The sequence below is a fragment of the Carassius auratus genome, unplaced genomic scaffold (genome assembly GCF_003368295.1).
Source record: "Carassius auratus strain Wakin unplaced genomic scaffold, ASM336829v1 scaf_tig00032387, whole genome shotgun sequence".
NCBI lineage: Eukaryota > Metazoa > Chordata > Actinopteri > Cypriniformes > Cyprinidae > Carassius > Carassius auratus.
The window spans coordinates 61,579-81,339 of NW_020525998.1; positions in this window are offsets into that span (position 1 = coordinate 61,579).

The window sequence follows — 19,761 nt, forward strand, 5'->3', positions numbered from 1 at the left end:
ACTTTTCTAGATTGCTCCAGGTATCATTTCATGTATTTTCATATAAAAAATTTTTTTTTTAAGTGTGGTAAAAAAAAAAAAAAAAATTCAAGGCACTTCAGTGTCCATACATTTTAATCTTTTTGAGCATTATCAAATCAGGTTGATAGAAAGTAAAGCCCAGAGGGTTTTCTTTCCAAAGACACCAAAATTAAGTGTGTAACACACTGAAGTAGGAAACTTACAGTTTTAAGTTAGGTAGAGCACTTTCAGCCCATAATGGAGGGTTAAAGAGGTGTCTGAACTTGCAAGCACGATGTCAGACACTGTAGTATGCTCTGGTCCCCTCCCTGCTTACCGTGGTGATGAGATACACAGCAGTGTAAGGCAAAATTCCCAGTAGTGAGAGAAAAAAGTCAAAGCAACATTTTATACCGTATTTTTCGGACTATAAGCCGCACCTGAGTATAAGTCGCATCAGTCCAAAAATACGCCATGATGATGAAAAAAAACAAAGTCGCACTGGACTATAAGTCACATTTATTAAGAACCAAGAACCAAGAGCAAACATTACCGTCTACTGCCACGAGAGCGCGCTCTATGTTCTCAGTGTACAGTAGACTACAGGAGTATATATATATAGTAGAGACTACTATATATATAAATGCTGTTTTAAAATTAAATCTATGTTATCATGCTAAGCGGCTAACTGAAAGCCGGTGACTCCACAGTAGAGACAGGCTGAATGTTTTCAACAATGTTTCACCTGTATGAGAAAAACATACAGAGAATCACTTAAGACACTTTGCTGTAGACCCATTCCACATAATAATATTCATTAAAACTGTATGTTAACACGTAGGGGCTTGCTGCATGAATCCGTGAGTAGCCTACAGTTTACAAATCCATGGGAATGGAATGCGAAAGTGCGCGCGCAGATTATGTATTTGTGGGTACAGATTCAAAAACCGAGGGTATGGTTTACAAAATCTGAGCACATGGATTGGAAATTCGTGGGCTAGGATAGGACATTCAAACCAGAAAGACACAGCTTACATTTGACTAAAAGGTTTTTGTCTTTACGCTCAACTAAAGTGAAATAATGAGCATATATCCACTTTGAAAAACTCGTGTTGCTCTCGCCTTGACTCGCCATGACTGCCGCTCATTTCCACGAGCACTGCTGTGATTGGTCAGATGGCACAGTCCTTTGTGATTAGTCCAGAGTCATAGAGTTTGCCATGATCGAATGAAAACCTTGGAGACGTGTCAAAACTAAATAAAGAATGTATTGATTGTACCTCAGCAATTCGAGCCAGAGTCTGATGATGAAATGGTTGAATTGGCTCAACCAGAGAATGATTCACAAGCACGACTGGAGCAAGACGTTTCTCAGAGGTAAGTGTCAAGTGTTAACAAATTTGTTATTAAAATGATGTGATAAAACAAATGTACTCTTATAGCATCTTCTCAACGTGATGTTAACCACACTGAAATTTGAGTGTGTTTGTGAGCAGTCAAGTAGGCTTCACAGACATTATGCAAATGTGTTACTTTGTGACGTTAAGCCGTAACAGAAAAAGATGTGAATTTCTGATGACTGGTTTAGGCGATAGCAAGCACTTTTTTTTTTTGAGGGCCAACTTTATCTATCATGCACGGTCAGCTTCACAACTTTGCAGATAGTTTATGTTCACATACAGCTACATGACACACTGCATGAAAGGTAATATTCGAAAAGGCAAAATGGGGCACTTTAAAGTGTGTAATTGTTGAGACCTATACTGTTCATTATTGTACGTAATAACTTGTTTGCAGCACAACATTTGTTTTAATATTTATCATTATTATACTTTAATACAATATAATTTGTATAGTTATTTAATATGTGTGTGCAGACACCATAAAATTAATTTGACGAAGAAATATAAAAAACATTTTTTTTTTTTACTTTATTTTCGGATATGTCGAATTCACAACTAAGAGATAGACTAAATAGTACTGAGTACAACACTAAGTAATACAATGAATGGAGGTTAAATAAAGAATAATATAGTAAAAAAAAAAAAGATAAGTTATTGTAAATTATTTGTGTATGGACTTAATACTGAAGATATATAAAAAGGACAATTAGGTGCTATAGTGTACTTTAAGTGAACTGATTTTGTGTGATGTACGCATGACAGTTACACCCTGTTGCACTTCTGGGTCTTGAAATTATCTGCAGTGCTCTTCCTGTGGGAACTCTTCAATCTCTTCACCTCCCAGACCATCAACTGTGCTAGGTTAGCAGTAATGAGGAAGTGGTCTGAGGTGTGCAGTGGAGCAACTGAAGAGTTGTCCACAGAGCAACAGCGCATGCATGTAGATGAGGTCCAGTTGGTTGCCTGATTTGTGAGTCGCTGTAGTAGACACTAGCTTGAGATCAAATGAGGTGAGCAGAGTTTTGAAGTCAGCAGCCTGGGGTTTATCTAGGTGGATGTTGAAGTCACCAAGCAGTACCAGAGGAGTACCATCTTCAGGAAAGTTTGATAGCAGCTCATCCAACTCCTCCAAGAAGTTTCCCAGTTAACCTGGGGGACGATAAATGACCACAAAGTGGATTTTAACAGGGTCGGTTACAGTAATGGCATGTGATTCAAATGAACCAGTACCTGTAGGTGATGGCTGAAGATCAAATTTCCATTCTTTTGATATAAGGAGACACGTACCTCCACCCCTCCCAGTGGTACGAGGAGTGTGGGAACAAGTGAAATTAGTGGAGAGGGCTGCAGGGGTGGCAGTATCTTCAGGTTTGATCCAAGTCTCAGTCAGTGCCATGAGGTTGAGACTGGAATGAGTAGCAATAAAATAAATTAAGTCTGCTTTGTTGACTGCAGACTGGCAGTTCTAGAGACCAACTGGAATAGAGCTTAGTAGTAGAGGTCAGAGGGACAGGCCATAGATTTGCCAGGCAGGCCTTCCTGCGATGTACGTAGCGTGCTCTTCGAGTGGTAGTAGTGATAGTAGATATCTGAAAGCACAATAGTGACTACAAGTGTAAGATATATTTGAGAACAAGGTATACAAAAAGAAAAGAAAGGGGAGAAAAAGCAATACTCAAGTGCCCTGTCGGTGTCCTTGCTCGGTGGAGTCGCGCAGGTAGAGTCGATTGTCTTTACACTCGTTGGTCTTCACACGAGGGCTGCAGCGACATTTTCCGCGGTGAAACCTACCACTTTTGTATTTGCCTGATTACCTATGATTGAAGTCAGCTGGCCACGCCTCACTATCGAAAATGGGCAGTCCCGCAAACGCAAAACCAAGCGCCACTTTCAGCACGTATTTACCAGGGTAAGACACACACAATTTAAACCAAAAACTTTCCTAGCACTGAGGATCACACAGTAGTCTAATGAGAAAACGAGACAAAACACTCACAAGCTGCTGTCCTTCTCTGTTGCTCGACTGGTTCAACACTGAAGAGCATTGAATTATCAGCACTGATCCAATGTTTTTTAGTATTAATTTTCATCAAACAAAATGATGATTCTGATGGAATTTCAACATGAATGAAATGAACACAAATCAAACAACCGCACTGCTGTTAGTGCATTTCTCAGAAAGCTTGGCAAGAGTAATATCAACTGAAATACTACATCATACACATTCTACTATTTGTGTACTGTACATTTAAATGTCAATGATTTAAACCTTGTATGATATGATACATGAATGAATGGAAATACCACAGCGTGATCGCCAAACCTCAAAAAACCGTACCTCAAAAACCAAACCAGCTCTCTGTCAAGAGTAGCTAATAATCAACTTAGATACATATACATTTTCTATGATGCCTACATGTTTGCTTCTATATCTTTTGCTCAAAATTTTTCTGGTGAAGTAAAAAAAAAACAAAAAAACTCGCTTACGGGGCCATTCACTGTGGAAGGCCAAAAGGGCCAAAAATAATAAAGTGTGTTCAAGGGACCTAACTTGCTTAGACCTAAAGTGTGTTCAGTTGAATTCAATTTCAGTTTTGTCGGGTTTAAAAAAGATTAGTATAACGTGGCAGCCCTCCAGTTAAGCCCTCCTCCTGTGAAGATCGAAGAGTGTAAAGACCATCGACTCTACCGTGCGACTCCACCGGGCAGGGACACTGGCAGGGAATATAAGTATTGTTTTGATTAATCTCTTTTTCTTTCTCCTTGTTTAATGTCTGTTTCAGTTGTTTTTTGTTTCTAACCAAATCTTACTATGTGTTTCCAGATCCCTACTATCACTACCACTCGCAAACCACACATCGCACAATGTAGGCAGCGCAATCTTAACAACCTGCACATTTTGCCTATATCTGCTAATACACTACTTTCTTTTTCTATCTGTTCTCTGGCATGTTTACAGTCTGCTGTAAACAAAACCGATTTCATTACTTCTATTATTAGTCATTCAAAACTTAATCTCATGGCCCTAACAGAGACCTGGATCAAACCAGAGGACACTGCTACACCTGCAGCACTCTCCAATAATTTCTCATTTTCCCACTCCCCCCGTTTGACTGGAAGAGGTGGAGGTACTGGTCTGCTCATCTCTAATGATTGGAAATTTAATCCTTTGGGTATCAACAGCTCCTTTGAGAGATTACTGAGATCGTTATGGCTCCAAAGGAACCTTTTTTTGTTAAATGTACTTGTTCAAGAGTTCCTGACAGAAATGAAAGATGTGTTTGGGGATGTTATTACTCCAAAGTGTCATTACTTAATTCATTATTCAAGACTGATACAAATGTATGGGCCTCTGGGTTTGTTATGGTGCATGAGATTTGAGGCACCAATATTTTAAAATAGTTGCCCATAACTGCAGAAATTTTGTAAATATAGTTACAACACTGAGTAACAGACACCAGTTCAGACAATGCTGGGAGTTTTGTGGGAGTATGCTGGGTGAATTTGAGAAACTCCTGGTAAAAAGTGTGACCACTATCTATCTTTACCTGTGGATCTGCAGAGAGCCCTGATGGTCAATCACAACATCTGTGATTTAACAGAGAAAGCTATCCAACGTGTGTCTGAAGTAACAGTCAACTATGTGAGGTATGCTGTCAGAGATGTATTTGTCATAGATGTACTGCATTCTGAGTGTATTCCATTGTTTTGGCAAATCAAGTACATCTTTAACTTAGACACCATGTGGATCCTTTGTGGGAAAATGTTGATTCCTTTGTCCTATGACCGTCACTTTCATGCATGCAGTGTCAAGGTTGATAAAGAATGGACTTTACTGAAACCAGGAGATGAAACTGACTTTCAGGCAAATGACACGTACTCCATGGATGGTAGTTTATATGTCACAGTTAAACATTGTGTTTAAAATTAAATGGAAACACATTTAATAAATTCAGATTTTAATTCAGTGTCTGTGTGTGTGTTTTTATATACATATATATATATATATTAGGGGTGTAACGATACGTGTATTCGTATTGAACCGTTTGGTACGAGGCTTTCGGTTCGGTACGCGGTACGCATTATGTATACCGAACGGTTCGTTGGACTAATTAATTATATTTGAAAAAAAAAAAAAGAGAGAAATATAATGATATGCGTTCAACAAGGTAGCCCAATAACCCAAACGACGTAACAGGCAACGCCCCTGACACTCCCGAAGAAGAAAAAAACACCATCTTATATGTTTATGTTAGGCTACTCAGCAGGCGCTCGCTCACTCAGTACGCGCTGAAGGCTCGTTGCAAAATGGCCAATGCGTGAATACTCGAAACATGTCAACTAATTTACGCTGACACACCTTATTGTGTCAGTATCTGGGAAAAGACGAAAAAAAGGAGAAACATGCACGCAACAAACTATCCCTGCAGCATTTAGACACCGGTATTATAGCTTACAGGGAATCCAAAGTGCACCCAAACACCAGACCTGTTGGTTATTTTAGGATCTTATATTTCTGGTCTGTTAAATGATTTAGACATTTTGCAACGAGCCTTCAGCGCGTGCTGAGTGAGTGAGCGCCTTAGGGGCCGTTCACATATCGTGCCTAAAATCGCATGGAAAACACTAAGCGCGTCTTTCTCCTCCTTTCCAAAGCGCTCGGGCAGAAGCGCTCATGAGGCGTCTGTCTTTGCTAAGCAACAATGACGTGCTCTCTCCATGAGACGCGGAAATTTCAGCAAAGGATAAATGGATTTGCAGCTCTAAAAATCGCTTGCAGTAGCTCGGCTACTAAATTTATTTCAAAATTGCAATCCATATACAACTATGATTAGCTGTTCCTTCATCTTGGCTGAGTTTTCAACGTTGTTACGGGAAAGGATGAAGCTGATTGGTTAGTTCTTGTCACATGACCCGCGGTGCGCTTGCGGCATTCTGAAAAGTTGAGATGTTTTTACATTTTGCTGTATCTAAAACGTACCGAACCGAACCGTGACATCAGTGTATCGTATCGAACCGAACAGTGAATTTTGTGAACTGTTACACCCCTAATATATACATATATATATATATATATATATATATATATATATATATATAAAATGGAGGCCAGTGGGTAGTGCTGTGCAGGTAAACCTCAAGACCTGTGTTTGAGCCCTGCTCGTCGTGAGTGCGAGGAGTGTCAGAGAGGACCTGGGAGAGAGGGGTTACACACACACATATATATATATATCATTACAGTCAACGATTGTACCCTGTCAAAGCCAATTTTGTACCCTTTCTGAAGGGTCCATTTTTGTACTGTTAAATAATGGTACAAAACTGTCACCACAAGTACAAAACTGATCTCTTAAGGGGAAGTCGTGGCCTAATGGTTAGAGAGTCGGACCCCCAATCGAAAGGTTGTGAGTTCTAGTCCCGGGCCGGCAGGAATTGTGGGTGGGGGGAGTGCATGTACAGTTCTCTCTCCACCTTCAATACCACGACTTAGGTGTCCTTGAGCAAGGCATCGAACCCCCAACTGGTCCCCGGGCGCCGCAGCATAAATGGCTGCCCACTGCTCCGGGTGTGTGTTCACAGTGTGTGTGCATTTCGGATGGGTTAAATGCAGAGCACAAATTCTGAGTATGGGTCACCATACTTGGCTGAATGTCACTTCACTCACTCACTCACTCACTCACTCTTAAAGTACAAATCACAAACGTACAAATTTCTACCCTATGCCAAGGGTACAAAAACTGTACAGCCCCAGTGACAAGTGAAAATTATGTACTTTCTTTTCTGAGAGTGTAGACAACATTGACACAAGCTCTACTAGTCTGGAGAGCTTTAGTGACCCCCTCCAGCATGCACAGCCTATTGAGGGAATGCAGAGGGAATTTGTGTGCGATGTTGAAATGCAGGGGGCTCATGCAAATTCATCTTCTGATTCTGATTCAAGTTCTGATGATGCAGACTTGGGTGACAGGCCTTCTTTAGGAGTTAGACTTGCACAATTGGCCAATGAATTTCAGGCCAAACACAATGCAGTGGATGGCCTTCTTAAAATTCTTGGTGAACATCACCCAGAGCTCCCAAGAACTGCTAGAACATTACTTGGAACAACTGAAAATGTGAACTTAGACATGAAGTCTGGGATGCAGTTCTTCTACTTTGGATGCAAAGAACAGCTGTTTAGGTATTTAATTATGTACCCCAGTGATGTTGTCATCCAGTTAGACTGTCTGGACATTTCCTTGAATATTGATGGCTTGCCACTATTCAAAAGAAGCTGTCAGTCACTGTGGCCAGTTTTGTTCAAAATCAGTTTGGCTCCTTCCACTGCCTTTCCTCTTGCTCTCCGTTTTGGTGTCTCAAAGCCTACAGATCTTTATTTTTTGACATGTATAACATGACCTCAGGAACATTTTACTGAATGGATTAGAGACTGACGGGGGTCATTTACGAGTTCATCTTGGCTGTATCAGTTGTGATGCACCTGCGAAAGCACTTGTTAAATGCACAAAGCAATATTTGGGTTATTTTGGTTGTGATAAGTGTACACAGAAAGGCTACTGGGATGGCAAGCAGGTTATATACCTAGTGTTACAGACTAATGTTACACTGAGAACAGATTCATCTTTCTGTGAACAGCTTCAGGAGGAGCACCACCACTCATCTGGAGTGTCTCCTTTCTGCATGCTCCAAATAGACAGGAGACAGCAATTTCCTGCTGATTACATGCATCAGTGCTGTCTTGGAGTAATGAGAAAACTGCTTGTTTTGTGGTTGAGTGGAACACTTAGAACCAGATTATCTTTTGGCCAAGTAAAGGAGATCAGTTCCAGGCTTCTTGGTTTGAGACCATTCATGCCAGACGTGTGTGCAAGGAAACCACGTGGCCTAGAAAACACTGACCAGTGGAAAGCTACTGAACTGCAACAGTCTGCGCTTTACACAGGCAAAATTGTGCTGAAAGGTGTTCTCTCTGATGAACTTTACCAACATTTCATGCTGTTCAGAGTGGCATTAGCAATCCTACTGTGTCCACGACTAGTGAAACAGTAAAGCTCTTTTGCATCAGATCTGTTGGTTCACTTTGTAGAGGAAGGCAGAAAGTTGTACGGGGATGAGTTCCTTGTGTACAATGTGTACTCTATGGTTCACCTTGCTTCTGATGCACGTGTACTGTGGGCTAGATGAGTGTAGCAGTTTTCCCTTTGAAGCTGAAGAGGGTAGTACGCTCAGGTAGAAATCCTCTATCACAAATGATAAAACGTCTAGGTGAAATTGACAAACACAGAGGAACTGAATGAGCCTACAGCTATGGTGAAAGCACAAAAACCGAACTATGTCTTTGTTCTCAGTGACTTACAGTGTTGGGAGGTAGTTTCTGTAGCAGAGGTAGATAGAGTGGTGCTTTGTCACGAGTATGACAACCTTGAACCTCTTTTCATGCACCCTTGTGACTCCAGGTTAATTGGTGTTTACAAGGCCCAAGTGAGTCACACCAGAATGAAACAATTGTTTCAAAGGCTACTGGTCAGAAAAGCATTTTTAATTGATTCAGAAGATGAAGTCAAGATTGTCCTTACAGTGCTCCATTCATTTTAAGCAGTTATCTAAATCTCTTTTTCACCACCTTTTACACATTAGATTGATACAGCTGGATTCTGATTTTTACATTTAGTATCAGCAAATAACTGCTATTTTCACAATATTGTTCAGGGAATCTTTTTCCTGAAATGATAATTTACTCACCCCCATGGCTTTCTGATGTTTGTCTTTCTTCAGTCGAAAATAAATTAAGGTTTTTAAGGAAAACATTCCAGGATTTTTCTCGATATGGACTTCAATGGTAGGCAACAATTTGAAGATTACAATTGCAGTTTCAATGCAGCTTCAAATGGCTCTACAGAGTCCCAGCCGAGGAATAAGGTTCATATCCAGCAAAACAGTCGGCCAATCGAATTTATTTACTTTTTAACCACAGATGCTCTGGTTGCTCTAGCTCTGTGATGAGATAAATCTTCACACATTACCTAATCCTGTTGGAAAGGTCATGTGCGGTTAGTTCTTTGTGTGTGTACTTTGGATAAAAACTGTCTTGTTTTCTCCTTCAACTTTAAGATCATCCAACATTGTTTTACCTATTTTGTAAAGGTCATTAGCCTTTATTTATTTATTTTTTTTGTGTAAACACTGGGTCGGGTACTTCTGCCTACATCGCATTTTACCTATCCGATATCTCCTAATAAAGACATGCATCGCAGAGATAATTTTAGCTGAGCATTTGTGGTTAAAAAGTGTTTGAATATTCATTCTTTATTTAATAGAAATTTACTGATTGTTTTGTTAGATAAGATCATTATGAACTGGGGTCATTTAGATCCTTTTGAAACTGTATTAAAACTGCAATTTTAACCTTCAAAGAGGTGGTCACCATGGAAATCCATTACATGGAGAAATATTCTGGAATGTTAACCTCAAAAAACCTAATTTATTTTCGACGGAAGAAAGAAAGACATGAGCATCTCGGATGACATGAGGGCGAGTAAATTATCAGAAAACTTTTATTCTGCAAGTGAATGGACACTGAGCTAAATACTTGTGTATATACTTGTATATGTTTTTTTGTGTGTGTGTGTGCAGTATCTCACTTATCAAGGGTTTGGAGCCAAAGGGGTTTCAAGTGCAGATCACTTATGCCCCTTTGGCTCCAAACCCTCAGTATCCTTTTCTTTCAGAGATACGCAGTGTTTAAATTCCTTCCAACGCAGTGCGCAGTGACGTAGTTCCTTCCAACTGGCTTGAAAAAACAACAGAGGTAATATATCTGAAAAACTTAAAGGTATAGTTCACCCAAAAATGAAAATTCTGTCATCATTTACTTATCCTCAAGTTGTTCCAAACCTTTATAAATTTGTTTGGCTGAACACAAAGGAAGCACGATTGTTTTGCATGATATTTGAAAAAAAAAAATGTAAATGATAAATGCTGCTGTTTGTGTTACCAACCTTTACTAAACCCATCTTTTTTCAGTTAATGTCTATTATGGAGGGTTGACATGAATATCTGGTGTTAACCGGGTATATATTGCTACTGGCCAATAATTTTTTTTTACTGCTAAAGCAAAAAGAAGAGACAATCCAGATACTACCTTCTGGTCAAAACATGTTTCACTGGTTCTGGTGTATGCAGGTATTTAGGATGTATTTAAGTTTTATATTTGTTACATACAGTTAAGAGTTGTAACAGATTTGTTACATACAGTTAAAGGCGCAATATGTAATTTTTCTGCTTTAAAAATAGCAGAAATCACTATATCTATGTTATATATATTTTTTAGTTGTGTACTTACATCATCCCGAAAGTTTCCACAAACTTTCAAATCCGGAGAAAATTATAGTTTAATTAGAAGACACGGCACGTTTCTTTATTTCCGTTTTGTCGCCCGTCTATGGCTTCATATAAACTTTGACCCCTCTAGTTTATCTAACTTCCTGCGGAACCGCCAAATACAAAGGCGAAGAGAAACAAAGACGAGACGAAGAAGAAAAAGTAGTAGCCTTTATCGAGACTATTATACAGTATTGTTCAAAATAATAGCAGTACAATGTGACTAACCAGAATAATCAAGGTTTTTCGTATATTTTTTTATTGCTACGTGGCAAACAAGTTACCAGTAGGTTCAGTAGATTCTCAGAAAACAAATGAGACCCAGCATTCATGATATGCACGCTCTTAAGGCTGTGCAATTGGGCAATTAGTTGAATTAGTTGAAAGGGGTGTGTTCAAAAAAATAGCAGTGTGGCATTCAATCACTGAGGTCATCAATTTTGTGAAGAAACAGGTGTGAATCAGGTGGCCCCTATTTAAGGATGAAGCCAACACTTGTTGAACATGCATTTGAAAGCTGAGGAAAATGGGTCGTTCAAGACATTGTTCAGAAGAACAGCGTACTTTGATTAAAAAGTTGATTAGAGAGGGGAAAACCTATAAAGAGGTGCAAAAAATGATAGGCTGTTCAGCTAAAATGATCTCCAATGCCTTAAAATGGAGAGCAAAACCAGAGAGACGTGGAAGAAAACGGAAGACAACCATCAAAATGGATAGAAGAATAACCAGAATGGCAAAGGCTCAGCCAATGATCACCTCCAGGATGATCAAAGACAGTCTGGAGTTACCTGTAAGTACTGTGACAGTTAGAAGACGTCTGTGTGAAGCTAATCTATTTTCAAGAATCCCCCGCAAAGTCCCTCTGTTAAAAAAAAGGCATGTGCAGAAGAGGTTACAATTTGCCAAAGAACACATCAACTGGCCTAAAGAGAAATGGAGGAACATTTTGTGGACTGATGAGAGTAAAATTGTTCTTTTTGGGTCCAAGGGCCACAGGTAGTTTGTGAGACGACCCCCAAACTCTGAATTCAAGCCACAGTACACAGTGAAGACAGTGAAGCATGGAGGTGCAAGCATCATGATATGGGCATGTTTCTCCTACTATGGTGTTGGGCCTATTTATCGCATACCAGGGATCATGGATCAGTTTGCATATGTTAAAATACTTGAAGAGGTCATGTTGCCCTATGCTGAAGAGGACATGCCCTTGAAATGGTTGTTTCAACAAGACAATGACCCAAAACACACTAGTAAACGGGCAAAGTCTTGGTTCCAAACCAACAAAATTAATGTTATGGAGTGGCCAGCCCAATATCCAGACCTTAATCCAATTGAGAACTTGTGGGCTGATATCAAAAATGCTGTTTCTGAAGCAAAACCAAGAAATGTGAATGAATTGTGGAATGTTGTTAAAGAATCATGGAGTGGAATAACAGCTGAGAGGTGCCACAAGTTGGTTGACTCCATGCCACACAGATGTCAAGCAGTTTTAAAAAACTGTGGTCATACAACTAAATATTAGTTTAGTGATTCACAGGATTGCTAAATCCCAGAAAAAAAAAATGTTTGTACAAAATAGTTTTGAGTTTGTACAGTCAAAGGTAGACACTGCTATTTTTTTGAACCCACCCCTTTCAACTAATTGCCCAATTGCACAGCCTTAAGAGCGTGCATATAATGAATGCTGGGTCTTGTTTGTTTTCTGACAATCTACTGAACCTACTGGTAACTTGTTTGCCACGTAGCAATAAAAAATATACTAAAAACCTTGTTTATTCTGGTTAGTCACATTGTACTGCTATTATTTTGAACAAGACTGTATATATATATATATACACACACATATACTTTATTGCCTCAAATTATCTTGACTGGGCCTGCGATGCACATGCATGCTCTGAGTACTCCAGCTCAAAAGGTCAAAAAACTCCCACCTCTTCAAAATGAGGTGGGAGCTTTTCAATCTATCCTAACTATTTTGAGACTGAGTGCACAGAGTACGCATGGACATTGCAAAGCTAGACAAGAAGAGCATTTGAAGAATTTGGTTCCAAAACGTGATAAACAGCATTTAAAAAAAGAAAACAAAAAAATTAGTTCCTGCCAAAATTAATTTGACCAGGAATGACAGACATGCACTTCTTTGATGGCATGGGGTTGAGTAAAATTATCAGGAACATTTTATTCTGGAAGTGAACTAATCCTTTAATACTGTTCTCTTACCGATGAAAACAATCTGCCATGTTCCTTACAGATAACTATGAAGAAGCCAGACTGAAGGCCAACCAGGCTACAGTGACATCAAACCTGGAAAGCGAAGAGGAGCCTACACGGAGACCAGTAAGACGTCCAGCGCGATATAGGAGACAGCTGGATAGTGGTAAATACTTTTTCTGTAAACTTTATATACTTATGTGGCTGCAACAACCAGTCAATAAAATTAGTCGATAATAATTGATAATGAACAAAATCAACAATTAATGTCATTATCGATTAGTTGTGTCTGCCCCCCGTGCACATGAAGTAGTATAGGTCTTTGGTTCTTTTGATTGTATTGATTTTGGCTAACATTTAACAAAAGTCCACCAATTCACTCTCAATAAATTAAAATACTTCATAAGACCAATAAAAAAAGTCATTTTTAGTGAACTTTTGGCCTTTAATTACTGCTTTAATTTAGTGTGGCATGAAGGTGATAAGTTTGTGGCTCTGCTGAGGTGGTATGAAAGCCCAGGGCTCTTTGACAGTGGCCTTCAGCTCATCTGCATTTTTTGGGTCTCTTGTTTCTCATTTCCTTCTTGACAATTGCCCACAGATTCTCTCTGGGGTTCAGGTCTTGTGAGTTTGCTGGCCAGTCAAGCACACCAACACCATGGACATTTAACCAACTTTTGGAGAAAATGGAGAAAAAAACCTTGGGAGAAACCAGGCTCAGTTGGGGGTCAGTTCTCCTCTGACCAGACGACACCAGTAGTTCAATTCCAGACTGCAGCAAAGTAAGATTGGCAGAAGAATCATCTGTTTCCTGTGGTCTTGTCCTGGTGGTCCTCTGAGACAAGGTCTTTACAGGGGATCTGTATCTGGTGCTCTAGTTGTCCTGGTTTCCACAAGAGGACGACAACTCTGTCCTGCACAACAAGAGTAATATGACAACAGTAGCCAAATTCCTTGGCACTTCTGTGTGTGGTGGCTCTTGATGCCTTGACCCCAGCCTCAATCCATTTCTTGTAAAGTTCACTCGAATTCTTGAATCGATATTGCTTGACAATCCTCATAAGGCTGCATTCTTTTTTCCCCCCAGTTTTTATTTCCAATCAACCTTCTGTTAACATGCTTGGATACAGCACTCTGTGAACAGTCAGCTTCCTTGGTAATGAATGTTTGTGTTTTACCCTCCTTGTGAAGGGTGTCAATGATTGACTTCTGGACAACTGTCAGATCAGCAGTCTTCCCCATGATTGTGTAGCCCAGTAAACCAAACTGAGAGGCCATTTTGAAGGCTCAGGAAACCTTTGCAGGTGTTTTGGGTTGATTAGCTGATCGGCATGTCACCATATTCTGTTTTGTTGAGATAGTGAATTGGTATGTTTTTGTTAAATGTGAGCCAAAATCATCACAATTAAAAGAACCAAAGACTTAAACTAGCTCAATCTGAGTGCCTTGAATTTATTTAATTCACAAGTTTCACAATTTGAGTTGAATTACTGAAATGAACTTTTCCATGGCATTCTAATTTATTGAGAAGCACCTGTATATTCACCATACAGTATGTTAATTGCGTTCAGTTGTCATGTCTGTTTGAAGGACAGCACTGGGCAGCATGTTGAATAGTGTATTTTGTCAATGAAAAATAAATAATCCTTTGAGCTCAATTCAATGGTACAGATCGTGTGAAACTCTCAAGTGCTCAATCAGAGTGTTCAGCGAGTGAAAATATTAGGAATGCATGACATGTTATTTTTCAACTGATTTGGCCAATACCTATATAATTCCTTTGTTGGAAAAGACACCAAGTCTCTCCAGTGCAGAAATTATTAGCAAAATATTTTTAATTTTGGTTAGTTTTTGACAAGAACTTGTTTGTTAAAATTAAATAAACAATAATTATTTTTTTCTATTCTTTTCATGTTAGCTATAGCTTCTGTCCTTTAACCTTTTGAGAGGTTCGATCCCACATATGGGATTCTTATTTCCGTGCCCCTGGGAGTATGGTCCCACTTATGGGATTTGGAACTTTGGAACACTGAACGTTGAAGTCACATAACTGCCAAACAAACTGTGTTTTTGCGCGTTGTCTGGCGCTGAGCCAGAGAAAGATGTGCACTGCTCTTGTCATATTATCACAACTATGCACTGTTATTAATCACATAATGCATATTTTAGGTTTCAGACATTTAAATGCACATAAATACTAGTAAAACAATACTTTTAGAGTTTAAAAAATACAAGCACATGTCTATGGAAGCAACAATACATTTAAATTTAATTTGCAGATGTGTTTTATTGATATCAGATACACATAGTGTAAGTAAATATAAAGTTCACTCTATTCATCACCCAGTTTACCGGCCACTTATTACTTGTAATTTGGAAGAAATTGATGAATTCACCTGCTGTAAATCCGACCGATTCTCTGATCAGCAGCGCGAACAAACATGGCGGTGCCCATCTCACGTTACAGATCACGATCAAGTTCATTTAGAAAGGTTTTTAAATGACAAAACACACTCATTTACACATATTTATCAATCGGACTATCAGATTATTCATGACATGGTATGCAGGTTCGTGAATATTTTAAATAAAGGAAAAACAAAATAAAAGCGATCCATCTGTCACTCAGTGTTATTGTAGACGCGGTGTGTCACATGACAAACCTGACGCGTCGCCATGGCAACTTTAAGGGGAACGTTCTAAAATAATGGTTGTCTTAAAAAAAACTCACTCTGGGGAGACCGCTGGAATATTTTTAACTCACCACTGAAAATGTTAAATCAAAACAAATGTTTTACTTGCATTATAGAGGGTTGGGCAATTTACTGGTATGAGATGTTTTGACATTACCATTATATACTGTTAACTAGGTGATGATGAAGACTCACCCCCACCAAAGACACGCAATGTCAGCACACCAAAATGTGAGTACATTTTTTAACATATTTTATTTACATCATTACATCACTTTGTGCTCAGTGTTCATAGAAATATTTGTGATCTTGGCTGTGAAAACACAGCTAAAGTCATTTTTTTCTTTTATGATTTACTGTTTTCTATATAAAAAAATCACCCTTCATAAGCTAAATAACATTCTGTGTATATATAACATTGTTTAACCTGGATTTCACAGAGAGGGACACATTTATTTAAAGTTTTAAATTTTGTTTCAGTTACCCCAAGAACAGAATATTTTGAAGAACAAAGACAGTGTGTGTTTACTTGCTGTTTCTTGTTATCAAACACATTCAGAGAAGAGAAACCTTTGATAATACAGCATTGTCATTACTGTTATTTTGTCACTTTATTTTCACGTCAGTAAATACTACAAGCTGTGGCACCACTCAAGAAAGTGAGTGCCGCACCACCATTTATATATATATATAAAAATAGAAACATCCCTATACAGTTGCCAGAAGACACCTTTTTGGAATTTTGTTTTTCAGGGAAACGCAGGGAAGGTGGGATATTCAAATGATTATATAATTTTACACATGTAGTAATGTGACACTTAGTTGCTATTTGATTAACATTTTTATTAATGATCTGACAGCAACTAGAAAACTAGAAATAGATTTTTACTTAATTTAACAAAATGAATGAAAGAATGTGCAACAAGTAGCCTTGTATGCAGAGTTTTGGTTCATTTGTGTGCTGCAGAATAGGAAACCAGATGATAGAAAGCTTAAGTAACTGTAAGGACGAAAGAACCTGAGATACTTTGATCTCCTGAGAAACAGACAATACAAACATACACAGGCATCTTCGAGACACCCCACAGAGTGGAGGAGCAGGAGACCTCCTCCCCTTCTGGCCATTTGTTTCATTTTAAATCCCTTCACCCATTCTTCCTTGTTAGCAACATGAGCACCCGAATGAATGAGTTAATATAAAAATAAAGTTAACTAGAATAATCAAATGTCAGAAAAATATTAATTAAAAAGGCATACAACCAATTTGCATTTCAACCTAAATTCGAGGTCATACTAAAATGGAGTCAGATTAAATAATAAAATGGAGTCAGATTTGAGTTTAACCTAAAATGAATAACTCTACGCGTTGAAAGACAGAACATGCAGGAAACCTTCATCCAGCACCGGATACCTTCCTTGGGCCGAGTGTCTGGACCTTACAAAGTGGTGACCCCGACATGATCTCCCTCATCGTCTTCCCAGCGCGAATTTCAGATCGATTCTCTCTGAAGATATAAGGTTTGAGCTTCTTCCCTGTCTACTACTGCTGTGGTAAGTTCATTCCTTTTTCTTATTAGAAGTGTTGAGGCAAAGCTTTTTGCATTTCACATATAGACACATTTTTACAACGGGTCGACATACCCATTGTTAGACCGGAGACCGTAGAAATCCGGTGGGGGGAGAACTAACCGGGAAACATGGCTTTTCAGGGACAATACAGTGACAGTGTAGATCAGGAGATCATGGAAATTCAAGCATTACAAATAAAAGACACACTTCTTAGTTTAAACGATAAAGGATTCAATCTTAAATGGAAAAACAACGAAATTATTGCCTGGTTTTTGGCGGAGGGCAAAAAATTGTCATCTAAATCGAAATATAAGAATATCCCGACTGCTATCGTCTACCTGCTTCGTAAAAATGACCTCGAGACAATAGCTGAAAACAAACGAACAATAACAAGCATCAAAGAAGTTGAAAAAGGGCGCTCTGAAGAATTGCAAAAACTAAGAGCACAGGTCGAGGCATTTACATTCGAAAGACAAGGTTGGGCAAGACAGAGTGAGATGATGTCAAGAAAACTCGAAGGGCTTCAAAAGAAACTCCAAACCGGCAATAATTATATATCAGTTTTTGAAGACTGCTGTAATAATGCAGGCTTCCCAGTCGCTGCAGTTAAGCAAGCGGCACTGCATGAAACCTTTGATTATGATAGAAACAGCGATAGTGATGATGATGATGTCGCCGCATTAGATTCTCAGAGAAACCCAGATCCCGTTCAGAGACACAGAGAACAAAATCAGCGAAGTCCGATTAAAACCAGAGCAAAATCCAGCGAAAAACCCTCCAAATCAGTTAAAATTGCTGTACTCAAAACCATAACAAATACAAACGATGAAATAACCACGATTGGCCGCCCATTAACATAGGAAGAGTGTACAACACACAAACAGATCGTGGGAAGGATGCCCAGAAGAGGGCCATTCCAACCCTATTGGGAAACACTGATGCTACAAGCCACAGTGTATAAATTGGAAACTAGGGATGTATGGCAAATCGCACTCTTAACCATTCCTGAAGAACTCCGATCTAAATTAACCCCTCAAATGAAATCTGGAGACATAATCAAGCGAAACAATAACGAAACTGACGAAAGTATCTTTGAACGATTAAAACAGGCATTGCTAGATATAAGGGGTCCAACAAGCGCAGATTGGAGCAGGATACTACAAATTAAGCAGGAAAGCAATGAACCGTTTGAAACATTCGCTGAACGTCTGTGGACGACATACAAAGAATATTCCGGTCTAGAAAATGCAAGCCGTGATCACGAACCATTGTTACAACTCATAAAGAACAATGCTGGCACTCCAGTCCAAAATGCTTTTTTAAACGGAGCAGATTCAGCCGAAAACATAATTCAGAGCGATTGTAGATTGGGGTTCAAGGATAGAAAACCGATGGAAATCAAAACCCCACAGTATTACATCTGCACAGTGGATGACAGAAGGGAATTATTCTAAAAGCAATGGGGCTGAAAAGCATGTCCACTTCTTGGAGGAGGTGACTTGCTGTGATGAATCTAGAACTTTTAGTTCAGAGGAAGCCTGTGCCACTGCTCAAGATAGTGTGCCGATTTCAGTTCTTAAGGAGATGCAGCACCATAATAGCGCAGAGTCGTGGACCAGAGCGCAAGGTGTAAAGGAAGCATTAGAGATTCATGAAAATCCTCAAACTTCAGGAGAACACAGCAAACAAACCTGTGGCAAAGATAGCAGGTTTTGTTCTTCCTGTCAGAAAATAGGCCATACAGAGGAAAAATGCTGGTCACTGGGAAGGGGTAGACCTCCACATTATTTTCTGAAAAGTAGGATATCACTTTCTAATGGAAAAGATCAGGGGTTGACATGTAACAAGTCTACCTCTGGTAACTGAGTTGACTGCATTGATTATGCAAGGCCTTCAGCTACTGACTTCACTTACTAGTGGACTAGCAGTTTAATAGCAATAAGTTTAATATGGAAACATCCAAATTTCAATAATCTTGCTTGCATTTTCAAATTTATAATTGTGCTGAACATTGTGAGCATAGAAAACACATTATAGTTGTTTGTGCTACTAAATGTACACATAGCTTAGTTTAGTTTATTCTTAAAAAAACACATGACTGCTTTACTGTAAGTGTGTAAACACTTAGGTTTAAGGTTGTAGATGCTACATGCATTCTAGACCATGTGTCTTGTGTAAAATTGGAATAACTTTAATACTGGAATTGCATCACAATTTCAAGTTGCATGTGTGTCTGTGTTGAATTTGTTTGTCTCCTGAGTGGTACACTCTGCTATTTTCTGTATAGCTGCAGTTAAACCGTGTAGAGGAGCATAGAATAGCCATGTGGCCACAGTGTGATTTCATAAATGTCTCAATGAAAATGCTCTCCTCACATGTGAGAACTTAAACCTTGTGGCAGATTGATTTGCTTCACAGTACCAAAAGGGAGGAAGTGTGATTTCATTTCAATAGTGTGGCACAAGCGATAGCAAACCAATTCATCCTTCACTGAGGAGCACCAA